Genomic DNA, 12036 nt, shown 5'->3' on the forward strand with positions numbered 1-12036 from the left:
TGCCCAGCTGCTACTGGGGCACGGAGAACAGATTTTCCCCCTTGAGCGGGACCGTACCTTCCTACTGGGATGGTTTATGTGTGTATCCATCTGTCTGTCCCTCGCTATGGAGTTTTCAACCTATTGGCCACTCTTGGCTGAACTTGGTGGAGGAGAAGAGGCCTCCGATGCTGCTCTGCTTTGCTTCCTTGAGTGAAGGACAGAAACAGCTGTGGCTTTTTGTTTGGATTAATGAGCGTTACTAGCCATCACTGGTCCCGCTAAATATCTCTGTGGTGGTGGCAAATGAAAGCTGCTGCTTATGTGCTTCAGGAGAGATTTCACATTCCTTCCCCAAAGCCCAGATGTAAACCAGACTCGGCCCGAACGCATGGCCAGGAGCTCCCGCTGTGGCTGTGGCCACGTGTGGATGCTGGCCTCCTGCGTGGGTCTGTTCAAGCAGACATCCCAGCACAGCCCTGTTGGCCACAGGGGCCACAGCCTGTTTTGGAGACCATTGCTGCCCACCATGGCACCAGCTCCCATGCCTGCGTGCTGAGCCATGCCAGCAGTGTGATATCAGGACCATCACCTCCTCCTCCTCTTCCTCCTTTCCTCAGGAGAGCAGCCATGTGGCAGTGTGCCCTGAGCTGCCAGTCGAGCCTGCCGGGCAGTTTGTAAGATTTATAGCAGGGACATGAGCAGCCCAGCACAGCTGGAGGAGGAAAGTGAGGGAGGCAGGGAAGCAGCGGGGGGAAGGGCTGAAGGCGGGCCCCTGCCTGAGTTCCACCTGGGAGAGGTTTCCCTGCCCAGTCCTTGAAAGCAGCCAGGGAAGGAGCTGGGACACAAAGCGTGCCATGCTCCAATATCCTTAACCTCAGAAAACTCCCCTTCATACCTGCCCCCCTGCAGATATACCTGCCTGCGGTCTGCCCAATCTCCATCCTTCCTGTTTTACTAACAAGCAAAAACCACTCGCGAGTGGGACTGCTTCGTGCCGCCGGCCTGGGGCAGGCTTTGTTTCGATCAAAGGCTGGATATTTAATCCAACCTGCATTGTGTTGGTGGAGGCAGGGCAGGGAGCGGTCAGGTAGATGCTGCTCAGGCAGGGGACAGCACCCGGCAGCACCAGCAGTTTCATCCAGTCCCACTTTTGCTGGCACTTTCCTAGGTGATGGCTCACCGGAGCCATGGTGGATTTGCCCCGTAGTGAGCAAGGGCTGCTGCTGCAGCTCTGTCTCCATGTACGTGATGACTCCAGATGTGCAACTCTGGGTGTGCAGCCCATCCCAAGCTCTGCTGCTTCTTACCAAAGACTCACAAGCAGCAGCCACATCTTGTTGCAACCTTCATCTGGTTCTTCCTCAGATGTCACCTTTTGCACCACTAAAATGCCCTGCAATTTATTCATGCAATCACTTCTTGTTTTCTGGGAATTCCTCCAAGTTGCCACTCGTTTATGATCTGGTGCTCCCAAAAATATATGCAAGTGCTGTTGCCTTCAATCACACATTACACAATTGGCAAGCCCTGCACTCGCTCTCTGCTTGGCAAGACGATTTCTCTTAGCGCAATTTTCTTTTTTCTTGGTCCGCGTATTCCCAGAACTGCTGAATTTTTAGAGTATTTTTCTAGGCATATCTGTATTTGAAAAAAATAATAGTTTAGGCACACCATGTTTTTCTAAATCCTAGCCAAGCAAGCGCTGTATTTCATAAAGCTTTGGGCCACAGAAAGCAACAGACAAGGAGGTATACGTATTTTATATTGGTGTTGATTTACTTTCCCATTGTTCAGGTTACTTAGTCTAATTTTATTTTACATTTCTTCTTTTATTTTTCTTTCTTACAGGTCCCTTTCGCATGTGTAAATATTAGAATTAACGTTTGTGCTTTTATTGTGTTTCATGGGAGGGTTTTCGCTGGAGTCCATGACCTCCACATTTTATTGTGCTTTAACTTTTTGATAAACTGGTTGATATTTTGCAAGATTTTCTCTTCTGTATGTCAGTTCTTTGCTATCTATTAATAAAATAAATCGCTTACCATTTTTCTGAGGAGATTTCCTGATTTAGATATTTACTGACCATTTGTAGACGCGCAAGTCTCTGAGAAGTTTTACCTGATGACTCATGCTTGCCCCACGTTGCTCGCAGAAATGTTTCCTTCCCCTTCTGGGGATTTTCAACAGTTTATTCATTTATTCCAAATATTTATAAAGAGGCACTCAGTTGGTGCCAGGCACAGAGGGAGCCTTTTTAAGAAGGCAGTACCACATGGTGATGGCCAGGCAGGGGGAGCGCAGTGGTCCTTCGCAGCAGCCACTGACAACTTTTTAATGCATTACGTTTCATGTGGCTTGCACCCAGAAAAATAGACAATGACTCCTCGCCTTGGAGCTGGGACTATTAAAATCCGCCTCTTAAATTATTCCCAAATCCCGGGGAAGCAGGGCTCGGGGTGCTGTTTAATCCAACATGGAGGCCAGACTGCACTCCTGGGCCTCCTTCGCCATGTTGGGAGGTAAAGGTGATGGCGCAGGGAGACTGACAGCCGTCACAATCGATGCTTTCTCCCCTCAGTGCAGCAAAATAAAACTGTTTCTACCCATAAAGGTCACCCTGGTTTAGCCAAGCCTTGCCAAAACTGTGGATGAGTCCCCCTTTCCTCAGAAGGGACGCACATAAACCAACAAAAACACTTTTTCCCAGTAGCATGAATCCCATGGGTGATCCCCAGGGCCACCAGAGTCCCCAGAGGACATGATGTGTCACCTCCCATGAAAGAGTGGCAAGGGGGATGCAACTACAACCTCACCTGGTGCAAATCCACCTCTGAACTGCCGGTACCACTTGATTAGGATTATTGGGGGATATCACCTGAGCTGCTTGTCCCAGCACAAAATCCATGGGTTGTAGAGGCTGGTGCTTTGAAGCTTTCCTCTCAGGCGTAATGGGGTTGATCATCGCCATGCTCAAATCCCAAATGCCTTGCCCGTCTTCTCACCCTAAATCCAAAATACAGCACTGTACCAGCTACTAGAAAAGAAATTAACTCTACCCCTGCTGAAACCAGGACACCCGTCCTCCTTCCTTTTCGTGATAGTAAGGCAGATCTTGAAATGCAAGAAATTGCAGTAAAACGGGTTTGAAAGCTTGTTGGAGGGAGGGGACTGGGGCAGCTGGGATGGAGAGCCTGCCTGGGACGTTTGGCCCCCGGGGCATTTTGCAGGTGGCCCTTAGCGTTATTGCAGCAAGCAGGACGCAAGGGGAGGTCCCTGGAATGAAGGGCTGTCAGAGGACATTGGCCAACAGGGAGGTATAAGTATTTCTCCGAAGATGTCGTCTTGTTTCTTTATCTCCCCTGAGCACAGGTGACCTGGAGCTTGCATTTTAATTCACTTAGCAGCCAGCCACGCTGAAATTCCGACACTCAACCATTAGCTTTCATAATGAGATGGTATTGGAGAATATGCGAAACCAGGTAATTGAATAAATGGATTTTTGGATGCCAGCGAGTGTCTCAGACCCTTGAGGACTGACGTTTTACAAGGGTGGATGGGGGGAAAACAGCCATCGCAGCACAAAACCCAAAGCCATAGTGCTTCCGAGTGGAGCCTGGGAAGAAACATTCATCATTTGGGTTTGATATGTAATTTCTCTGCCGTATTTCCTGAGCTTTCTGGCCAGTTGGCAGCCCTGGCCGAATACAGTATTACCAGGAAATTATATGATATAGTGCATTTTAGTAATAAGTGGCACTATTTGTGCCTTGCAAATCAAACCACGTAGAACATTAGAGTCTTCATGGCATCTCTGTTCTTGGCAGCGAAAGAAGAAAATAAGCAAAGCCACGTCAGGAGGAGATGGCAGGCTCAAGCAGAGAGAGGTGTCCGTTTGATCCCAGCTGTCTGTGAGTGGCTCAGGGCTCTCCCTGCGCTCCCAAAACACGGCAGCCGCCCCACCACCCTCCACAAAATATCTGGTGGCTTGGTGAGCCCTGGCCTCCTCCAGGCATCCCCTAAAATAACTTTGCTACTGCAGAACCTCAGGATAAATCTGCATTTTTCTACAGCTGAGGAACACAGTGCGTAAAGCTAATCCCCTGCCCCAAGATCCTGCGAGGCAATGGCATGCAGAAATACAAGGTTAAAAAAATGCCATCAAGAAGTAGTGGCCAGGAACCAGAAATACCTTTCAAGCAGTCCTTAGGCACATCAGGAGACGAGCAAACAAAGCAATCAGAATTTATAAACTTGCATAATTAATTTTTCTTTGTGGGAGAACAAACATTCCCATGTTCCAGCTCTCTCAGGGCCTTTGACAATCGAGCTTCTTTCTATAAATAATGTTATGTAAGTTTATACATTTCAATTAGTGCTTGTTTTAGCCTCTCGCAGCCCAAGGATGTTTTCAGTCCAGTTTATTATTTAGGCTGTGGGTAGATCATTTTGCCTTGGTGCATCTATAATGTGATTTAAATTAAGATGCTTGCAAGCAGCATAATAGTAATGAAACAGTCTCTGGAAAACATTGGCACGTCCCCAGTGAGAATGCAAGAGAGAAATGAGCTTTACATTGCAGCATCCGACAAAATGTCTGCACCCTCTTCTGCAGGGCAGGAGCAGGATTTCTCTGTCTGAGGACACGGCCTGCGAAGGGAGGGTGCTCATACCTGGGCTGTGCCACAGGGCCACCGATGACATGGTGTAATGGCCATGGATGTTTCTTTTCCAGAGCAGGAATATCTCCAAGTCATCCTACAGCCCTGTAACTACAACGTGCTGCAATCAGAGCCGGCAGAAATGCTTAACCCTGGCAGCTTAATCCCCAGCCATTGCAAATTAGTACAGCTCCATTAACTTCAGAGGACTATTTACATGGGGGAGGTCACATATGTACAGGATCAGGCACAAAACCTGCAGCAATTTCATACATGGGGCAGTGGTTTACTAATTTACGAGGCTAGATCTCATCTGTGCCGCATGCTGGTTTCTGAAGTTTTATTTATTTATAGTGAGCACATCCATGTCAGAGGGAGTTCTCCATCAAGCAGCACGAAGAAAACCCTTCATTTACTCTGATTATGTTGCTGATCTCAGTCCCTAATGCAGGAGGTATCTTCCCTCTGGTCATTTTTCAGTAACCCATAGGTATGAGGCTGGATATTAAAACTAGATATGTGGATTATTTCATTTCCCTTTGCCCTGTTTTTTATTTCTGAAGTTTATCTGCAGATCCTACAATAACAAGATAAAAGCTTTCTGATCTCCTTCTTTGATATATTGTAATTCTGATACGCTGGGGGCCACATCTTGCGCCCCGGGTGGTAACCACTGGCCTCCGCTCATTGCAAAGAGGTCTGGGTGGTAATAGGTGTGTGTAACTGAGCGATGTGGCATGGCAAATGGCCTGTGGCCTCTGAGGTGGTTTTTATGAGTATAAATACACGTAAAAAGGTTACAGGGGATCCGTGGGGCCTGGGGGAAATCAGATGAGCCCCAAGCACCTGCAAGAAGCCATCAGCAACCGGATGGTGCAGAGCAGGAGCTTCCCAGCTGGGAGTGAGGTTCCCAGGTGCTCCGTGAGCCGAGCACCCAATGTGCTGGATGGGTGCCTGCACCCAGGGACCAGCATGGAGGATGCGGGGAGCAGTGGGGCCGAAACCAGGGCTTGTAACCACTGTCCTGCCAGGGTTCCCAGAGAGCTTACACAAAAATGAGGATGCCCTGCATCTCCCTCTGGATGGGGCCTGATGAGTGCCTGTCGGGGAGCTTTCAAACAGCCCAGCTAGGTCCCACCCCAACCCTGCAGCCCTAGGAGCCAGCCACCGCTGCCCTCCTGAGACAGGGCCACTCTCCCCACCCTGGTTTTGGAGACCCTTCTGCTCATGTCATGCAAAGGAGGAGCCCTCAGTAAGGAGTGCCAGCCCCAAGCCCTAGTGGCAAAACACTCACTGTGCCACCAGCACTGGTCTGCAACCCCTGTGGGCTGAGCAGGATTTCACTCCGGTGGCAGCTACAAGCACTTTGCCAAACTGTTGGGAGTGTCTTGAAAAACCTCCCGCGCACAGTGTTGGCTTAGTTTTCTTTGCCACCCAGAAACAGCCAGCTTGAATGTCAGCACCCTCCCAGATACAGGACTGGTTTTAATTGGAGTTGCCTTACCCAAGCTGGCACCGCAAGTCTGAAGGAAATTACGCAGCAGAGGCTCGTCCAGGACATGCCTGAAGTCAAGGTGGTTTGAAAAATCTAAGTTACATGTGAGGACTGGTGTCAGCCACCACCAAACAGCTGGTGCTTAAAACCACATCTGCTAAAAAAATAAAAACAAAATGGAAGCAGTTCAGCTGAAGTGGATCCAAGTACATTTTTTGCTAAGTGTAAACAGTTTTCTCACCTTCGGAGAGAGTCGGCTGCAGCCTCTGCTGCCTGGCAGTTTTCAGTTTTGCAGCTCTTCAGGTCTTGCTGCAAAACACTGTGGGATGCCTTTGAACGGAGGTAAGGAGAGGTATAAGGGGCTCGCAAAAGATAAGCACACAAAAAAGATGTTTTGGGACACAAAAAATGTTTTGTACATAGTGGGCACTTTTTTGCTGTTTACAAAATAATTATTGTCTGGTTTCTGCTGATATAGAAGTTGAATTTCAAGTGGGTTCTCCATCCTCTTGCCTGCACTCTGCACTGCTGTGCCTTCTGGCTGCAAGGAAAAGGAGCCTCACTGGGAGGAAAATGCTCTTAGTTCTGCAGCCTTTGTCTGAAAAAGGCAGGTATGTCCTTCTAGAGCAGGGAAACACTGACTTTAATTGAAGCAGCTCAGAGTAATTATTCTTGGCAAATGTGAATCAATACGAGCATAATGCAACTCTGCCTACAGCTTGCAAATGACAGCACACAACGTAGCAAGGGCGAGTTTCTTTCCGCCATCACTATCCTGCCCCGCTTTGCCTGCAAGAGCAAGCTGCAACACTCCAGAAAAGGAGTGGTGCTCTGGGGGACGTGGATGGATATGCCAATGTCTTCAACTTGAGTGGTTTTGCCAAAGCTGAACATACCACTCGCATCTCAGCAAGGCACAAAAGCAAAGTGAAGTGGAGCAAAACAGCTCTGTAGCGGTTATTCTTGCTGCGCTGGTTTGCATGCGTGTGTCGGGGAGAAAGTGGGGAAAATGACTGTGTGAGGAGACCACTGAAATGTTGTATTCACGTCACTGGGCAAGCCTTGCTGACAAACTTTGCCTACCCTGGGAGAGGCTCTTTGCTTGGCTGAATTCCAGGCTCAAACACTTGGGTGGGAAAAAAACAGGTTCATTCCTGGAGGAACTGAGATGCTCCAGCTCCAATTGCATGTCATCTTTGCTTTTTTTTTTTCCCTTATCTTCAGTGTTTGAAAATCAGGGTTGCTGCTGAAGTGCTCGCATGCCGCAGCAGCAATCTTTAGGTCCCTGTTATTATTTAAATTTTAACCTCTTATCTTGTGTTCTTATCCTCCTTGGTCGCAGAAGCACACTCAGGTTAGTCCCATGCTTTCCAGGTGTCCTCTAGCCACACCAGTCTGTTCACAAAAATCAGATAGACCTGTGTCCTGGATAAGCTTTGGTCCATCACAGAAAATTAATTCCAGCTGCACTGGCCTTATGGGAGCATTTGACCCAGGAGAACTAGGTGAGTATTTACAAGAGGGAGGTTCAGAAGCATTTCAGTACATGTGTGCCTGCAGCCAGCAGCATTTTTGGCCCAGATTTTTAGGTGCACGCTTTGGAGCAGGGGCTGTAGTGCTAAGAGATGTCATTAATATTATGGGATGTGGTGTGAGGGGTCTGGGCGAAGCACTTCCATCATGGACATGACTACCAGCTGTGCTGGACTTACAGGTGCTCCCCGTGGAAAGGAGCTAGTCAGTGTTTCAATGAGACAGGTGCTGGTCCCTCGTGGTAAGCTGCTGCCAGGGAGAAGGCACTGACGGTGTTCACAAGGGTGGCTGCAAGCAGGTACCTGGGAATCCCGGGCAATACACAGGTTCAAGGGAAAATCCAGTGTCTGCTGCTTTCCGCTAGCTGGGGGAGGACATGCCTGCAGCTGCTGCAATGAGCCTGGGAGACGTGGCGGGATGGGACACGCTGCGACGTGGCTCCCCTGGGAGAGCAGCCCATGGCCCCCAGGGGTGAGGGCCCCATGGCCGGGCCCAGTCTCGCCACATCCTGGCTGCATCTGACTTCTCTCACTCTTGCTTTGCTGCTGTGAAACAGGAAGAGCAAGATAACCTTGAAGATTTTGTAACCTGGGACTCGTTCCTACTTCTCCTTTGCTCCTGGCAATGTACCAATTATTAATTAACAGGCAAATGCTAGAGGAAAGGCCAATGTACATAGCTCATTTCCATAGTTGTAAATGCAGTAGCCCCTATCAGCTTTTATTCCAGTGAACCCAATTGCTATGACAGCAATGAATAAATAGCCTGGAAAAAATAGAAATTATTTTGAACTTGATAAAAAATGGGAGTTGAATCCTTTTAAAAGACTCCCTTTTCCGGCTGTCGTGCATATCACGCTACCTATAGGAAAAGTCAGGCAACAAGAATTTGTGTCACCAAGTGACACACCACCAATACCCTGAAAGTACAACTTCCCTGTAACCAGCCCCTGAGAAATGTTTGATGCTCTGCAACTCACTGGCAAGGGCTCTGCACTGGATCTCATAATTTGCATCACGATGCTAAGCGAAGGTGGAATTTTTGAAAATGTAGGCAAAAAAGTTATTCCAGATTCAGGCCAAATTAAAGTGTGCATGTGCTGTTGACAACAGCTGCAATCAAACCCATTTGCTCTCTTTCTCAGGAGGAAAAAAAAAAAACCCAACCATTTACTACATCTGTAACAAAGCTCAGCTTTACAGACCTCAAACATGAAAATCCTGCTTCCTTTCTAATCAAGCAAACTGCAGAACAATTTTAACATCAAATTTTTCAGGGCTTCCTTAGTTTCACCCAAGCACAACCAGCCATCCAAGGGAGGTTGTATATCTGTGTTTAGATGTGGTCCCTCATGTCCTGCTTCATCCTACCATGCACGTTTTAGGTGGCCCAGGGACTGTACTCCCTGCCAGTCACACTGGCAGGCGTAATTAGTGTCTACTCTGTCGTCAGTGCTTTAAAAAGTGTATTTTTATGAAGTTACTCCTTACTCTGGCACCCCACTACCTGTCTCAACAGCTGGATACAAAAGCCTCTTTTCCAGCAGGCCCTGTCAAAGCAACAACATCAACAACAACAGCAAAAGCCTTGGGAACAGCATGTCTGGGTGCTGTTAGGAACCGGTTCCCATTAATTAATGTATAAAATTGTATCAGGTCATGACACGGGATGGCAGGGCATCAGGTGGATTCGTGTCCTCGTTTGACAGCGTTGTTTTCTCCCGTCTTGGTGGCTGTAAGCAACAGGGCCTTCTGAAAAGGGAGAAAAAGATATAAATACAATAAAATACATAAAAATCTGAGAGTGACCGAGGTGCTTTTAAACAAGATCCCTCCCTTAAACCCCGGTGGGGACAGAGACATATGGGGAGGTGTCCTGGCCCCCAGCAACAGTGTGTGGGGAAGGAGGCTGCTTTGGAGTGAAGCCTGAAGGGAGGATGTCACAGCAGGACGGGGGAGAGTTGCTTCGTGGGATTGTTTCGTGCTAATGAGACTTTATTAAACGTGACGATTGACAGAGATTTGAGTTTAGAGCTGGAGCAGTTTTCGTGCCATTGTAGCAGGCTGAGGTGCACTGAAACCCTGTAGTCCCTGCCCCGGGATGGTGCTACACTCACTGTTACTCGTACTGGCACCTGTTAATTGGTAAGAAACCTCCCCAGGCTTAACACTTTGCCCAGCGTGACGCACAGATTCGGGGAAGGTTGAGCCACCTGCACTCAGGGGAGCAGGGCTTGAAAGTGAGCTCCTGCCTTACCCCTCACTGAGGTTTTTAGGGTGTAGCTGCACTGAGCACAGCCGAGGCATGGCAGTTAGGCAATGGTATGAAAATATGCTGTGCTTGGTGGCAATGTCGGTTCTAGGTATTTTTGACCCCTTTCAGCTAATTTTTGAGGCTCGGATGCCAATTGGATCAGGGAATATCTTTGGATTAAAACACCTCCCCCCCCCCTCAAGGTTTCACAATGCAGCCCTGTAATCAGTTGAATGGGTGCGATTACAGAGGAGCAGACACGGCTGTGGGTGTGGGACCGGGAGGAGGGAGAAATGTCTTTCCCCTAAAGACAGCAGACCATTCCACCGTCATCAAAACTTTTCAGCTTTGATGTGTTTTTCCAGGCTCCTTAGCACCCAGTGTTACGTGACACACTGTTCTAGCTGATTTTTCCTTTTTTTTTTTTGATTGATCTCAAAACATATTGTTATGAAATCTCCCATGCAGTGGAGCCAAGCTCCTTGGCTGCCAGATGCTTAATTCTCCTTTCGAGCCTTGCATTACTTAATGGACAAAGACGCTTGCCGATTTAGGGTAGTTCCTCCCTTTGCTGTAATCTTTATACTTTGATGAAAAAGACAGCTTTACTCAAACATGAGTTACATATATAAATATTTGAAGAGGAATGAAATATGCAGTGTCCCTCCCAATGCATCGTGGATGGGGACATTCCTTCCAGACTCCTGAATGAGATTTTGGAGCAGCTCCAGGAGACTCGCTGTGGATTTTCTATGGGCTGCCAATATTTAATGACACTGAGTATGGGGAGCTCAGTATGTGCTGTGGATACTCATGCTGTTTACCAAACCGGTCGTGTTTATGACTGTGCATGTCAGATACTGAGTCTTGGTGAAAATGGAAGTGCATAAACATGTATTTTCGTGGATTGTGGGGACATGCTTACCTCTCCTATTGCAGTGAAAACAGTTTTTAAATGACTGAGCCAGGTGATGTTGAGATAATTGCTTTGGTTGGGCCTCTCCTTATATTGGATTGAGAATGCAGGTGCTAAAAATAGAAACAAATGGCATGTGTTCATTTTCTTCCTGTGAGGAAGAAGTGAGGTTCAGAGCCCATGGAAACTGTAAATCCGTTTGCTGGTTGCTATTGATTTGGCCACAATAAGATTGAAGACTCTACTCCTTGCTGTAACAGCACATTTTATTTCAGTAAGCATCCTGGGTCTCGGAGATTTCTCTAGTTTGTTTTAATAGTGATGTTTGGCCAGGATTTGTAGTCTCATCAACTTTGCAAGTAAGCAAACAAAAAAAAAAGAGGGTTACTAATGAGTGAGTCATGCATGATTAGTATCAGCTCTGGAGGGCAAATTTCCAAAATCTGAAACTCTCAGAAACTTACTTACTAAGAGAAGCACTTATAGCCTAAACCAGTCCTTGTCTTCTCCCTCCTGGACTCAGTAACAAAAGCTTTGCAGACCACCACATAAAACTGAGCCAGCTGCAATTACCTTACTTAAAAAGGAGAAAAAAAAAAAAAAGTGATGTGGAACAGCATTTTTCAGCATGGCTGGGGGTTTTCCTCTTTTGCTCGACGCCATGTGGAAAAAAAATGAAGGAATGAACATTGTCACAAAAGATGTTTCGTATAGCTGCAACCAGCAGCCCCTGTGGCTGTAGAGGCCACCAGTCTGTGAAACTAGTAGGTGTTTACCTCAGAAAACATGTTTTTATTATTGCAGGAGGGAGGGAAGGAGGCACCATCTCACCTTCTCCTACAAACGAAGCTGGCAGACGTAAGTGTGTCGGTGTTTGCCTTTCTGCCGGTTCAAGCGCTGCTCCCTCACTGTGGAAATGGCCTCCAAACTAGACGCCCGCCTCCTGGGGGGGGGTGCGGCGGGTGACACCTCCCTCCTGTGCCGACAGTCAGCGCTGGTGTGTTTTGCAGTGAGCTATGGGTGTCTGAGGACACCTGGGGGACACCGATTCCCCCTTCTCGGGGTGTTTCACCTCAGGAAGGGGGTGAGGCGTCGAGGGAGAACATGGCGGACGGGAAGCGGGGCTGCGGGCGGGCGCCATGGCGGCGGGCTCGGGACGGGGCGCTGCGTTCAAAAGCAGCCACGCGGGGCAGGGTGGC

Source organism: Pygoscelis adeliae, unplaced genomic scaffold, assembly GCF_000699105.1.
Source record: "Pygoscelis adeliae isolate BGI_AS28 unplaced genomic scaffold, ASM69910v1 Scaffold137, whole genome shotgun sequence".
Classification (NCBI taxonomy): Eukaryota; Metazoa; Chordata; class Aves; order Sphenisciformes; family Spheniscidae; genus Pygoscelis; species Pygoscelis adeliae.